At 41.9% G+C, this 14,717-nt stretch overlaps 1 non-coding gene across 1 annotated transcript; it reads right to left on the bottom strand.

Moving 5' to 3' along the window:
* Nucleotides 1–14,210: 14,210 nt before the first annotated feature.
* Nucleotides 14,211–14,283, bottom strand: TRNAV-CAC (transfer RNA valine (anticodon CAC)). The gene has a single exon. It is a non-coding gene; the product is annotated as a tRNA-Val (tRNA).
* Nucleotides 14,284–14,717: the final 434 nt, after the last annotated feature.

Below are 14,717 nucleotides of genomic sequence, written 5' to 3'. Positions count from 1 at the left end.
CAACTGGTATGTACAAGACGCCTTAATCCACTTGACCATCACGACCGGACATAATGAGGTGATAGCCGAGGCTATTTGAACCACCCCACCGCCGGCACTCGGATAGTTATCTTGGGCATAGCATTTTACCAAATCACCTCATTCTTAGGGGCACACGTGAGGAACACAAATGCGAACAAGCCAGAATGGTCCCCTGGACAATATGCAACTGAAAACTCACACCCCAGAAGTGACTCGAACCCATACTCCCAGAAGCAACGCAACTGGTATGTACAAGACGCCTTAATCCACTTGACCATCACGACCGGACATAATGAGGTGATAGCCGAGGCTATTTGAACCACCCCACCGCCGGCACTCGGATAGTTATCTTGGGCATAGCATTTTACCAAATCACCTCATTCTTAGGGGCACACGTGAGGAACACAAATGCGAACAAGCCAGAATGGTCCCCTGGACAATATGCAACTGAAAACTCACACCCCAGAAGTGACTCGAACCCATACTCCCAGAAGCAACGCAACTGGTATGTACAAGACGCCTTAATCCACTTGACCATCACGACCGGACATAATGAGGTGATAGCCGAGGCTATTTGAACCACCCCACCGCCGGCACTCGGATAGTTATCTTGGGCATAGCATTTTACCAAATCACCTCATTCTTAGGGGCACACGTGAGGAACACAAATGCGAACAAGCCAGAATGGTCCCCTGGACAATATGCAACTGAAAACTCACACCCCAGAAGTGACTCGAACCCATACTCCCAGAAGCAACGCAACTGGTATGTACAAGACGCCTTAATCCACTTGACCATCACGACCGGACATAATGAGGTGATAGCCGAGGCTATTTGAACCACCCCACCGCCGGCACTCGGATAGTTATCTTGGGCATAGCATTTTACCAAATCACCTCATTCTTAGGGGCACACGTGAGGAACACAAATGCGAACAAGCCAGAATGGTCCCCTGGACAATATGCAACTGAAAACTCACACCCCAGAAGTGACTCGAACCCATACTCCCAGAAGCAATGCAACTGGTATGTACAAGACGCCTTAATCCACTTGACCATCACGACCGGACATAATGAGGTGATAGCCGAGGCTATTTGAACCACCCCACCGCCGGCACTCGAATAGTTATCTTGGGCATAGCATTTTACCAAATCACCTCATTCTTAGGGGCACACGTGAGGAACACAAATGCGAACAAGCCAGAATGGTCCCCTGGACAATATGCAACTGAAAACTCACACCCCAGAAGTGACTCGAACCCATACTCCCAGAAGCAACGCAACTGGTATGTACAAGACGCCTTAATCCACTTGACCATCACGACCGGACATAATGAGGTGATAGCCGAGGCTATTTGAACCACCCCACCGCCGGCACTCGGATAGTTATCTTGGGCATAGCATTTTACCAAATCACCTCATTCTTAGGGGCACACGTGAGGAACACAAATGCGAACAAGCCAGAATGGTCCCCTGGACAATATGCAACTGAAAACTCACACCCCAGAAGTGACTCGAACCCATACTCCCAGAAGCAACGCAACTGGTAAAATGCTATGCCCAAGATAACTATCCGAGTGCCGGCGGTGGGGTGGTTCAAATAGCCTCGGCTATCACCTCATTATGTCCGGTCGTGATGGTCAAGTGGATTAAGGCGTCTTGTACATACCAGTTGCGTTGCTTCTGGGAGTATGGGTTCGAGTCACTTCTGGGGTGTGAGTTTTCAGTTGCATATTGTCCAGGGGACCATTCTGGCTTGTTCGCATATATATATATATATATATATATATATATATATATATATATATATATATATATATATGTATATATACATATATTATGTGTGTGTGTGTGTGTGTACTCACCTATTTGTACTCACCTATTTGTGCTTGCAGGATCGAGCATTGACTCTTGGATCCCGCCTTTCCAGCTATCGGTTGTTTACAGCAATGACTCCTGTCCCATTTCCCTATCATACCTAGTTTTAAAAGTATGAATAGTATTTGCTTCCACAACCTGTTCCCCAAGTGCATTCCATTTTCCAACTACTCTCACGCTAAAAGAAAACTTCCTAACATCTCTGTGACTCATCTGAGTTTCCAGTTTCCACCCATGTCCCCTCGTTCTGTTATTATTACGTGTGAACATTTCATCTATTTCCACTTTGTCAATTCCCCTGAGTATTTTATATGTCCCTATCATATCTCCTCTCTCCCTTCTTTTCTCTAGTGTCGTAAGGTTCAGTTCCTTCAGCCGCTCTTCATATCCCATCCCTCGTAACTCTGGGACAAGCCTCGTCGCAAACCTCTGAACCTTCTCTAGTTTCTTTATGTGTTTCTTCAGGTGGGGGCTCCATGATGGCGCGGCATACTCTAAGACGGGTCTCACGTAGGCAGTGTAAAGCGCCCTAAAAGCCTCCTCATTTAGGTTTCTGAATGAAGTTCTAATTTTCGCCAGTGTAGAGTACGCTGCTGTCGTTATCCTATTTACATGCGCCTCAGGAGTTAGATTAGGTGTCACATCCACTCCCAGGTCTCTCTCTCGAATCGTTACAGGTAGGCTGTTCCCCTTCATTGTGTACTGTCCCTTTGGTCTCCTGTCACCTGATCCCATTTCCATAACTTTACATTTACTGGTGTTAAACTCCAGTAGCCATTTCCCTGACCATCTCTGTAGCCTGTTTAAGTCCTCTTGGAGGATCCTACAATCCTTGTCTGTCACAACTCTTCTCATTAATTTTGCGTCATCCACAAACATTGACATGTATGATTCCACTCCTGTAAACATATCATTTACGTAAATTAGAAAGAGGATTGGTCCCAGCACCGATCCTTGAGGTACTCCACTTGTTACTGTTCGCCAGTCCGACTTCTCGCCCCTTACCATTACCCTCCGGCTCCTTCCTGTTAGGTAGTTCTTCACCCATACTAGGGCCTTTCCGCTTACTCCAGCCTGCCTCTCAAGTTTGTATAGCAGTCTCATGTGCGGTACCGTATCAAAGGCCTTTTGGCAGTCAAGAAATATGCAGTCTGCCCAGCCTTCTCTGTCCTGCCTTATCCTTGTTACTTTATCATAGAATTCTAAAAGGTTTGTTAGGCATGATTTCCCTGTCCAGAACCCCATGTTGGTGCTTGTTTACAAACCCAATGCTCTGCAGGTGCTCAACAAGTCTTAGCCTAATTATTCTTTCAAGTATTTTGCAGGGGATGCTTGTCAGTGATACGTGTCTGTAGTTAAGTGCCTCCTCCCTATCACCTTTTTTGAAAATCGGTACGACATTTGCCTCCTTCCAGCAACTGGGCAATTCTCCCGACATAAGTGACTCATTAAAGATCATTGCCAGAGGCACGCTGAGAGCCTGCGCTGCCTCTTTAAGTATCCACGGTGATACTTTGTCTGGTCCAACAGCTTTATTTGCATCCAGTGTTGTCAACTGTTTCATTGCATCCTCTGCTGTCACCTCTATATCTGATCTTTCATCTTGGGTAATCTCTTCTAACAATGAGAGCTGCTCAGGCTCGGTTGTGAACACTCCATGGAATTTTGCATTCAGTACCTCGCAGATTTCCTTGTCGCTTTCTGTATATGCCCCTTCTGTTTTCCTCAGTCTTGTCACTTGGTCATTTACCGACATCTTCCTTCTTATATGGCTATGTATTAATTTTGGTTGCTTTTTCGCTTTGACTGCAACATCATTCTCATAATTTCTTTCCGACACTCGTCTTATGTTAATGTAATCATTCCTAGCTCTGTTACATCTAATCCTGTTGTCCTCTGTCCTTTGTCTTCTGTACTTCCTCCACTCCCTCCTGCTTCTCACTTTTGCTTCCTGACACTGTCTATTAAACCATGGGTTACTATATTCCCTCCTGCTTTTTTCCTTTATTGTTGGAATAAATCTCTCTTCAGCCTCCTTGCATTTCAATATGACTTGGTTCATCATACCTTGCACTGTTTTTCCTCTAAGTTCTTTCTCCCACTGCACTTCTCCCAGGTAGTCCCTTATCCTTCTGTAGTCCCCTTTTCTGTAATCAAGTCTCCTTTCCCGGACCTCTTGTCCTTTGGTCACAATTTTAAGCTCCATCATGTAGTCAAAGACTAGGACACAATGGTCACTAGCTCCTAGTGGTATTTCATGTTCCAACTGCTCGATGTCTTCTACATTCTGGGTGAAAATGAGATCTAATAGTCTGGGCGTATCCCCTCCTCTTTCCCTAGTATCTTCTTTCACATGCTGTGTTAGGAAATTCCTATCAATAACGTCAGTGTCCAACCCATAAAAAAAGGTGTTTGGAAACCCAGAGAACTTTCATTACTCAGAAAGCGGCAGAGGCACTCAATTTACAACCAATCAGACAGGTAAAATTAAACCTGTCAGGGTTTATGATAAATCGAGGACCCCAAGAATACTCAGTAGTTCAACCTCTTGTACGTCTAGGTAGTCATGTCAAGGTTATCCAAGCCATTGTTGTAGATCAAATACCGTTTGACCTAAATATTAAGGGTCTCGGGTACACAGCCCACTTCCTGCAGGAACGGGAAATTAATTTGGCTGACAACAAGTTAACGTCTGACTGCCTTAACAATGTAAATGTACTAGTTGGAGCAGACTACTGTTACCAGTTCATCACTGGACATGTTAAACGATTGGGCATGAATATGCTCTAATCTGCAGGTGGCTACTTACTGACCTACCTTGAGGTTACCTTGAGGTGCTTCCGGGGCTTGGCGTCCCCGCGGCCCGGTCGTCGACCAGGCCTCCTGGTTGCTGGACTGATCAACCAGGCTGTTGGACGCGGCTGCTCGCAGCCTGACGTATGAGTCACAGCCTGGTTGATCAGGTATCCTTTGGAGGTGCTTATCCAGTTCTCTCTTGAACACTGTGAGGGGTCGGCCAGTTATGCCCGACAGGTTATGACAGGTAAACTTTTAAACCCGAAGAAACCTATGCCTGCCAACAATAATAAATTAGTCAGCAGTAAATCAATTCTCCAGCAACAAGCTGAATGAGAAACCCAGCTGAGCAATAAATCCAGATTGAATGTAGTACAATTAGTATTCGCCGAGATGTTTCATAGCTCTCAGTGGAAAATCAGTGGTCCGTACCTAAACGAGTACATGTCACAGCGACCAAGCCATTGAAGGGGGCATAATCTGGTTAAATTAAAAGTTGTTCAATTTGCTTATAAATTTATTTATGAAATGGTTATAGAAAGGGCTGCAACTGGTCCAAGTTTCACCATCACACCCTAAACAGAAAAGGAGAAAAAAAATACACAACGTATTATGCAACGAATTTTCAACATTCTCAAATAATCTCAGGGAACACATGTGTCAACTAAAATGTCTACTATGTGCTGTAGAAGCACAAACTCTTGTAATAATTGTAATATGTATGTGCAGGATATATATATGTAATTTTTTTTTTTTTTCAATTTTTTTTTCGTTTGTTATCAGGGGATTTGCATGAAACTTGCACACCTTGCTCAATGGATGCCTATCTGCAAGGGTGCCAATTATGAACGAAATCTGTCGAAGTCAAGCTCAGCTACAGGTGGCCGAACTTTGATCTTTATTTTACTCAGGTAATTAATTTACAACTTCAAAGTACTTCATAGCTTTCATTTATTATTCAATTTACATGCAAATTACACCTTATATGTAGAGTTTGTGCTTCTACACCACATACTAGACATTTTAGTCAAAAGTCCATTTGTTGATTTTATAAAAATTTATAAACATCATATATTGCATATGTTTGGAAGGGTAAATTTGAATTATTATATTATTGCACTAAATACTTTTTTGATAAAACTACTCACATCAATCCTTTATTATATGCTAATTTTAATATCTGAGTGTTATAGAAATGATTTTAGTTGACACATGTGTTCCCTGAAATGTTTTGAAAATGTTGAAAATTCGTTGCATAATACGTTCTGTATTTTTTTCTCCTTTTCTGTTTAGGGTGTGATGCTGAAACGTGGACCAGTTGCAGCCCTTTCTATAACCATTTCATAAATAAATTTATAAACAAATTGAACAACTTTTAACACTTTCGTGCTCTCGGCGCTCAAAAAAAAACAATACCCCAGATGCTTTCGGCACTTGGCGCGCCTACGCGGTAAGACCGAAAAAGTGTACACTCTTTTGACTGTCCTGACAATAATTGAAGGCGCACATATTTAAATTTGGTATCACTGTGTTCGCAATGAAATTGTCTATAAGAGCATACCTGTAAAATGCCGCCCAAGCATAAGGAGCATCAACACCAAATAACTATGCAGATCACTCGCCGAGAGCGCCAAACAGCAACAAAATGTTTCCACTCTCTTAATGGTTGCGAAGCCTACAGTTGTCCTACATCGCTAATTTTGGTATCATTGGAATCGCAATAAAATTCTCTACACGGACATATGCATATGAATGTTTAATATAGGTAATTGCCCACCCGCAAGAGTGTGTGAAGTGGAGAGTAGTTAGCCGCGAGCGCACTGGCGAAAACACAGGGGGGAAATCATGCTTGGAAAGTTTATACGTTTCCTGACCTTACTTTTCTATGTACGTATTTCTTTTTTATACCAATGTGTTCGCAATAAAATTTTCTGTAAGATGAAATGTATAACATTTGTACAAAGCATGTGTAAGAGAAGCGCCAAATATAGAACCACGTCGCTCAGTATGCGTTCGCGGCAGAAACGAACGCATTGTTTTCGTTCTGTCATGTTTATACTTGTTGAAACATTTTATAATTTGTATGACAGTGATCGCAGTAAAATTCCCTACACAGACATATACATAACACATACAAATATTTCCCACGTGTTGGATATATCAACGGCTAAAGGGAACCCACTGCCACACGCTCGCCACACCCCCAAACATACTTTGTGTATTTTTTTTTTTACTCATAGAAGTTTATGTGATATAATATTCATTCTGGTACCAAAAAATTCGCAAATAAATTCTCTACAAAACGTATATAATCTGAGAGTATCCCCATCCATTTCGGTTAGAAAATGGAATTTATAGAAATATTTTTTCGATGGACGAGAAAAGTAGGCTGTTATGCGGAATCGTAAGAAAAAACGGCGACGAGTTATCTCTAATCTAAAGCGCGAAAGTGTTAATTTAACCAGATTATGCCCCCTGAATCCACTGCAGACCTAGAATTATTCTCGACAAGTAATAATTGATCACAATCAGTCTCCCTAGGTAATCGATATTATTGGGCTAGAGAATCCAGCGCTCCCTAGGTAATCAATAATATTAGGCTAGAGAATCTAGCACCCAATGCATCTGGCATTCCTGAATTTATCAATACCACGAAGTCATCAAGCAACTTCTACATTTGTAAATTCACTAAGACCAAGGTCTATAATAGCCTGCGCTTAAGGTTCGCCAAGAAAACCTTATTAATTCAACGTTTCCTGCACTAAGAGTTAGTGAAAATATTTGCATCAATTTTTGTTTGAGATAGTGTGAGTGTTGTTTACACAACACTCACACTATGTTGTTGCTGTGTTGCATCACTCACACTACGTTGTTGCTGTGCTGCAACACTCACAACATGTTGTTGTTGTGTTGCAACACTCACACTACGTTGTTGCTGTGTTGCAACACTCACAACACGTTGTTGCTGTGTTGCAACACTCACACTACGTTGTTGCTGTGTTGCAACACTCACAACACGTTGTTGCTGTGTTGCAACACTCACACTACATTGTTGCTGTGTTGCAACACTCACACTACGTTGTTGCTGTGTTGCAACACTCACAACACGTTGTTGCTGTGTTGCAACACTCACACTACGTTGTTACTGTGTTGCAACACTCACAACACGTTGTTGCTGTGTGTGCAACACTCACCCCAAGTTTTAACTGTTTCGTAATGCTATAATAATTACAAATTATATAGTATATATAAAAGTTACTAGAATTCGTAAATATAACGTGATTGAATTTTCAAATTTGATTAAAAAGATGAAAAAAGTTTTAGATTAAAACTAAAGTTTTATCTGCGTAATATATGGAAAAACGGAAGCTAACATGTCATATATAGAGTTGGAACTGGTGACCGCGTGAACACCGGGTCCAACTGGTAACCGCGTGAACACCGGGTCCAACTGGTAACCGCGTGAACACCGGGTCCAACTGGTGACCACGTGAACACCGGGTCCAACTGGTGACCGCGTGAACACCGGGTCCAACTGGTAACCGCGTGAACACCGGGTCCAACTGGTGACCGCGTGAACACCGGGTCCAACTGGTAACCGCGTGAACACCGGGTCCAACTGGTAACCGCGTGAACACCGGGTCCAACTGGTAACCGCGTGAACACCGGGTCCGACCTCCCAGTCTGACCACGACGCTTCCTGCCTTCCTGCTAGGCCAGTATGCTTATACATCACTTGGAAGGATCATTAAGATGAGCTGGGATGTGAGGACGGAGTGAAGGAACGCTGCCCAACTACTTCGACTTCGGGAATCAAACAAAAACATATTTTATAAACATCAAGGATCTGAATATATTTAATCGAAGGAAACTCTACAGTTGTTCTCTGGAATTCTATAAGGTATATCAAGGTATACACTTAGTACTTAATAAATATAAAAATTCGGGACAGGTTGTTTAATGGCATTGATGTGCTCACCTAGATGTGCTTACCTAGATGTGCTCACCTAGATGTGCTCACCTGGATGTGCTCACCTAGATGTGCTCACCTAGATGTGCTCACCTAGATGTGCTCACCTAGATGTGCTTACCTAGATGTGCTCACCTAGGTGTGCTCACCTAGATGTGCTCACCTAGATGTGCTTACCTAGATGTGCTCACCTAGGTGTGCTCACCTAGATGTACTCACCTAGATGTGCTCACCTAGGTGTGCTCACCTAGATGTGCTCACCTAGATGTGCTCACCTAGATGTGCTCACCTAGATGTGCTTACCTAGATGTGCTCACCTAGATGTACTCATCTAGGTGTGCTCACCTAGATGTGCTCACCTAGATGTACTCACCTAGATGTGCTTACCTAGATGTGCTCACCTAGATGTACTCATCTAGGTGTGCTCACCTAGATGTGCTCACCTAGATGTGCTTACCTAGATGTACTCACCTAGGTGTGCTCACCTAGATGTACTCACCTAGATGTGCTCACCTAGGTGTGCTCACCTAGATGTGCTCACCTGGATGTGCTCACCTAGATGTGCTCACCTAGATGTGCTCACCTAGATGTGCTCACCTAGATGTGCTCACCTAGATGTACTCACCTAGATGTGCTCACCTAGATGTGCTCACCTAGATGTGCTCACCTAGATATACTCATCTAGGTGTGCTCACCTAGATGTACTCACCTAGATGTGCTCACCTAGATGTGCTCACCTAGATGTACTCATCTAGGTGTGCTCACCTAGATGTGCTCACTTAGATGTGCTCACCTAGATGTACTCATCTAGGTGTGCTCACCTAGATGTGCTCACCTAGATGTGCTCACCTAGATGTGCTCACCTAGATGTACTCATCTAGGTGTGCTCACCTAGATGTACTCACCCTAGTTATCAGTGTTAAATATGTTCGAAAACTATAGCTGATTTTTTACTCTTCAATTTAATTTTCTAGTAATGATCACATAGCAGGAATTTTATCTGTATGATTAGAAGAAATAAAGTACAGTGTATTTGGCGTTTATGGGTTTAATTTTTATTTTACTTCTAGTTCGCCGCAAGTGCAGAAAGAAAGAAGCAACAGATCGATGGAACTTGACGTCATAGTGTGTTCAAACTCATAAGATTCCAATTCTTGCCCTAAACTTTTAACAAAAATGTCCCTCAAGTTATTTTTCTATATTGAAGACTTCAAACAATTTATAATAATAGCTACGGTAATTATGGTAATATTCTGTCAATAGTTGAGGCATTAAGGTAATATTTATGGTAAAGACTTGTATATTCCTTTTGTGTACAGAGGAAATATTGGTATATTTCTAACACAATCTCACGGGAGTCATTATATTAGTGATTATATTTCTCTATTGATGCTTGAGAAAAGGAATCTATAATGAGAACGGAGCTATGAACGATAATCTACGTGCACACAAACAACATATATTGAGACATTCACATATGTTGTGAGCTTCACAACAACAACGGAATAGCGTGTTGTGAGCGTTGCAATACAGGAGTGAGTTGTTATTATTGCAACACAGAAATATTTCTGCGTTGCAATGGTGCAACACTCACCACATAATATCCCTGTTTTGCATCATTCAAACCCCATTATTTCTGTGTCGCAACACTCGCAACACATTATTGCTCGCAACATTCCTATCCGTTGCACGTAACATTCAAAACACGTTATTCCTGTCCGCTGCAACATTCACGATACGTTATTCTTGTATAACAACGTTGCAACACTCACAACACATTATTACTGTGTTGCAGCGTTCATAATATTTTATTTTTGCGTTGCATTATTCACAACACTTCTGTTCTGTGGTGCAACACTCACATGCCACTCCTGAATTGCAACACGCACAACGGGTTATTTGTGCGGTGCAACTCTCACAACACGCTAATCTTGTGTTGCAATGATGTAACACAACATTCCCAATCTATAATTTATGCGTGCAACACTTCCAGAACGTCAGTTCTGTGTTGCAGTACTCACAAAATAGCATTTGTGTGTTGTAACACTCACAACAGGTTATTCCTGTGTTGCATCGCTGCATCACTCACAACACGTTATTGCTGTGTTGCAACACTCATAAGACGTTAGCAATGTGATGCAACACTCGACTCGTTTTCCCATCAAGCGTTAAACGTTGTATTCTTGCACCATATAAATTGTTAATAATAATAATAATTTTTATTTAGGCAAAGGTACATACATAAAGAGATTTTACAAAGTTTGTTGGCTTTATAGATAGAGCTAGTACATACAATGCCTAAAACCACTATTACGCAAAGCGTTTCGGGCAGAATTCATTCGTTGTTCATTGCTAATATGTAAATTATAAATTGTATTAGATTGAAAAGTTATATAAAAGGTGATGGAAAAGTAACGAAGTTATAAATAGATAAATAAAACCATTATATAAACAAATGAAACGGGGGAAAAATAATTATATTCAAATGAATAGTTATTAAAGATGATTAAGTGTATAAATATAAGTGATTAAGTATCTAAAAATGTGAAAGGATTAATAAATACATGATGATTAAAGAACTAATGTAAATGTGATAAATAGATATGTAAAATGTGCTGGAATAGATCTATAAAAAGATGAATATATATTAAATGGGATTAAAGAGATGAAAAACAGTTTCAGCCACTGAGAGTTGGAACTGGTGACCGCGTGAACACCGGGTCCGACCTCCCAGTCTGGCCACGACTCTTCCTGCTTAATGAAGAACTCAACAGTCATACATTCATCCACTTCATCATACATCATCAACTGACAACTGAGACGTGAGAAGACAAAATCAGGAAGGAAAAGTCTCTGAGGAAGCGAGGTAAGGTAAGGTAATTATGAGGTGAAAGTACTAGGCCAGTATGATTATATAGCACTTGGAAGGGATATTAAGATCATCTGGGATATATAAGGACGAAGTGAAGGAATGGAAAGCTACCACTTGGACCATCGGGGATCGAACGTGGACCTTGTAAGAAGCGAGAGGTCGGAGTGGAGTAACGGTGCCCATGAAGCACTGGGACCATCGGGGATCGAACACAAACGTATTTTATCAGCAGCACAGCTCTAATAAATTTCAGCAAACTGATGTGTACACAGTTGTTCTCACCAGTTCTTTAAGGTTTATCAATTAGTTATTGAACTTAGTTAATGAATCAGTATTAAAGTTATGTTTATCAGTTAGTTATTGAACTACGCGTGGAACCCGTAGGTGCGGGACTCTGAAGTCCTCCTCCTTGGGCTCTAGCAGCCCCAGGCTCTGCTTCAGGAGGCTGGGGTCGTTCTTGCACTTGCTGGGGTGGTTCTTCTCCGGCCCCGACCACGGCGGTCTCCGGGTTATGAGTCCCTTCACCAACTTCCAGGTCACCTCCGGAGCTCACAGTTCCTGCGACGACGCTGGAACCAATCGTATTGGCGTTTGCCCTCCCATTGGAGACTTTCGGCGCCGTGGAGAGGGGGGACCTGCTGCATGGTTGACAGCTTCTCCCCCGTATCAACCTACCCTGGCTTTGTGCCCTGGAGAGGCCACTCCAGACCGACAACCAGAGCACAACTCCATAGTCTCCTGAGACTGATGAATGTCTGCTACTACTACGACTAGGAGATATAGGTAATAATATATATGTAATAGTATTAGTTAACACAAAACTATATATTGGAGGAACTCTACAACCTGTAATAAGAAGTCTTATACTTTGAATGTAACCAATGTAGCAACCTTTTTTGTGTAATGACATTTTAAATAAAATAAAATGAAAAATAAAAAAAGTACAGGGGTGGTATGAGAAGACAATATGTGAGTGTACGTGGGTGCCCCACAAGGCTTCCCCGGATGCTGCATGTCGTCTTCTTCGAGGTCGAGGGTCCTATAAACACAACCAAAGATGGTACCCTCTATATATTTATATAACCTATATCTATAAAATAGAATGTTTATCCGAGGTTGGTGACCAGACACTTGGTGGGACTAGCCTCGCCCAGCTTTCCAAGATGAGTCATGTTGGGTAGGGGAGCGTCATAGCCTAGTCGGTGTCGGCCGAATTGAAATACTTTAAGAAATATCGGCATTTATATTAATAGCAAACCTATACAACCGTGCAGTATTAACTTCTATGTAGGAGAAATCCACAAGGGCCGTGACGAGGGTTCGAACCTGCGTCCGAGAGGATCCTAGAAAATGAAGTAAGGGCGAAGAGGTAGAGCGGCTTATTGACAGAGCTCGGGTGCATGGGGGGAATTGTGTAAAATCGTGGTTTGTGTCTCAGAGAGGTTGCAGGATCCAGGATCCAAGTAAGATCAGTAGAACTTGTGGTTGCAATTCTTTTACCATGTCGTAGCTCAGTCGATTAAGGCAGCGTCTGGGATCCTCTCGGACGTAGGTTTGAACCCTCGTCACGGCCCTTGTGGATTTGTTCATTTGATGCATCAGCTATTGTGATTTCTGTGTGTAATCTCTGTAGGAGCTTATGATATATTAATAGCAGTGCTTATAAGCAACACATCCATCCTCCATCGTGCATATATTGATGTAATGGATAATTGGATAGTAGAATTTGGTATTATTGAATTTGGATAAACCGGCAAAGGTTTTGTAAAATCAAATCAAATGTTTATTCAGGTAAAGTACATACATACAAGGGGAGATATAAACATGTTGTGGGATTTATAGATAGAGCTTGTACATACAATGTCTAAAGCCACTATTACGCAAAGCGTTTCGGGCAAGGTTGGCCCGAACCTTTGTATTTGTTTCTCATAAAACTTAACTTACCATCCAAGGTCTAATCCATGCTAACTGAGGCCAAATACAGTAAATATACATGTTATACTAGGCCTAGGAATATATATGTTTGGTTTTAGCTGTATTTTTTCTGGACTATAAGGTGAATAGTACCAAATTCTACTATGTAATTGTCCATTACGTCAATATTTAATTTATATGTACGATGCTCTACATAGTTACAAAATGTACAGGAGGATGGATTGAATTCATTAGAGATAAAAAAAAGCTCTTTTGTTTTTTTATGGTAGGAGAAAATTTGACTGTAGCAGAGCGTAGTTTCGATCTACGGACCTCTAGTTGGATTATGGGTCCAGCACGCTTCCACTGCGCCACTCTGCTCCACAATACATAGTTATATGACTCTCAATATTAATAATTAGTATAATGTAGTATTAGCAAATTACAAAATGGTATAAGTTTTATGATTTAATAAATATTGTCAATATACTTTGTTATTAATTTTAGCTCTTTGAAGGGAAGGGAAGGGAATTATCAGGGGGAAAGCGCCAAGCCATTACAACTATATAGCACTGGGAAGGGGTCAGGATAAGGATTTGGGATGGGACGGGGGGAAGGAATGGTGCCCAACGTCTTGGATGGTCGGGATTGAACGCCGACCTGCAAGAAGCGAGACCGTCGCTCTACCCTCCGACCCAAGTTGTTGGACACTTTGAGTTTATTTCAGTGGGTTATGAAAACAAACATTTAAAAATTCAAATGTTTCCGCCCGGGATCGAACCGGGGACCTTGCGCGTGTGAGGCGCACGTGATAACCACTACACTACGGAAACCTGAAGTATAGTGACCTGTTATTATATGGACCAAATCCGGTTAATTGTTTTTCTTCAGCGATATAATATGATCAAAACACATTGCTTGAGTAATTATGTAAATTATAAAAGATTTAATAACGAAAATAGAGAGAATATCCTGTTTTATATGTGTACGGCGTGTGTGACGTCACGATAACATGAGAGTCTAACGTACGATCATGTTACGTTGTTGGGTAGATTAGATACACAGTGTTTAGTGAGTTTCATATTTATTTAGTAGTCTTGATTACAGAAGTAGGTTGGTAGCATTGTCGTAGACGTTCAGACGGAGCTTAGAGCAGAGCAGAGAGCTGAGGCCGGAGTCGCGGAGCTCTATGTGGGAGAGCGTGACGGCTCGATTGGGAATTGCGAGTGTCTGAACTCGAGGAGCGAGAGCGTTGTTGCTCGATGCG

This window comes from Procambarus clarkii, unplaced genomic scaffold (genome assembly GCF_040958095.1).
Source record: "Procambarus clarkii isolate CNS0578487 unplaced genomic scaffold, FALCON_Pclarkii_2.0 HiC_scaffold_667, whole genome shotgun sequence".
NCBI classification, from domain to species: domain Eukaryota; kingdom Metazoa; phylum Arthropoda; class Malacostraca; order Decapoda; family Cambaridae; genus Procambarus; species Procambarus clarkii.
The sequence above is the reverse complement of the archived record's forward strand: the minus strand, read 5'-3'. Positions and strand labels throughout refer to the sequence as shown.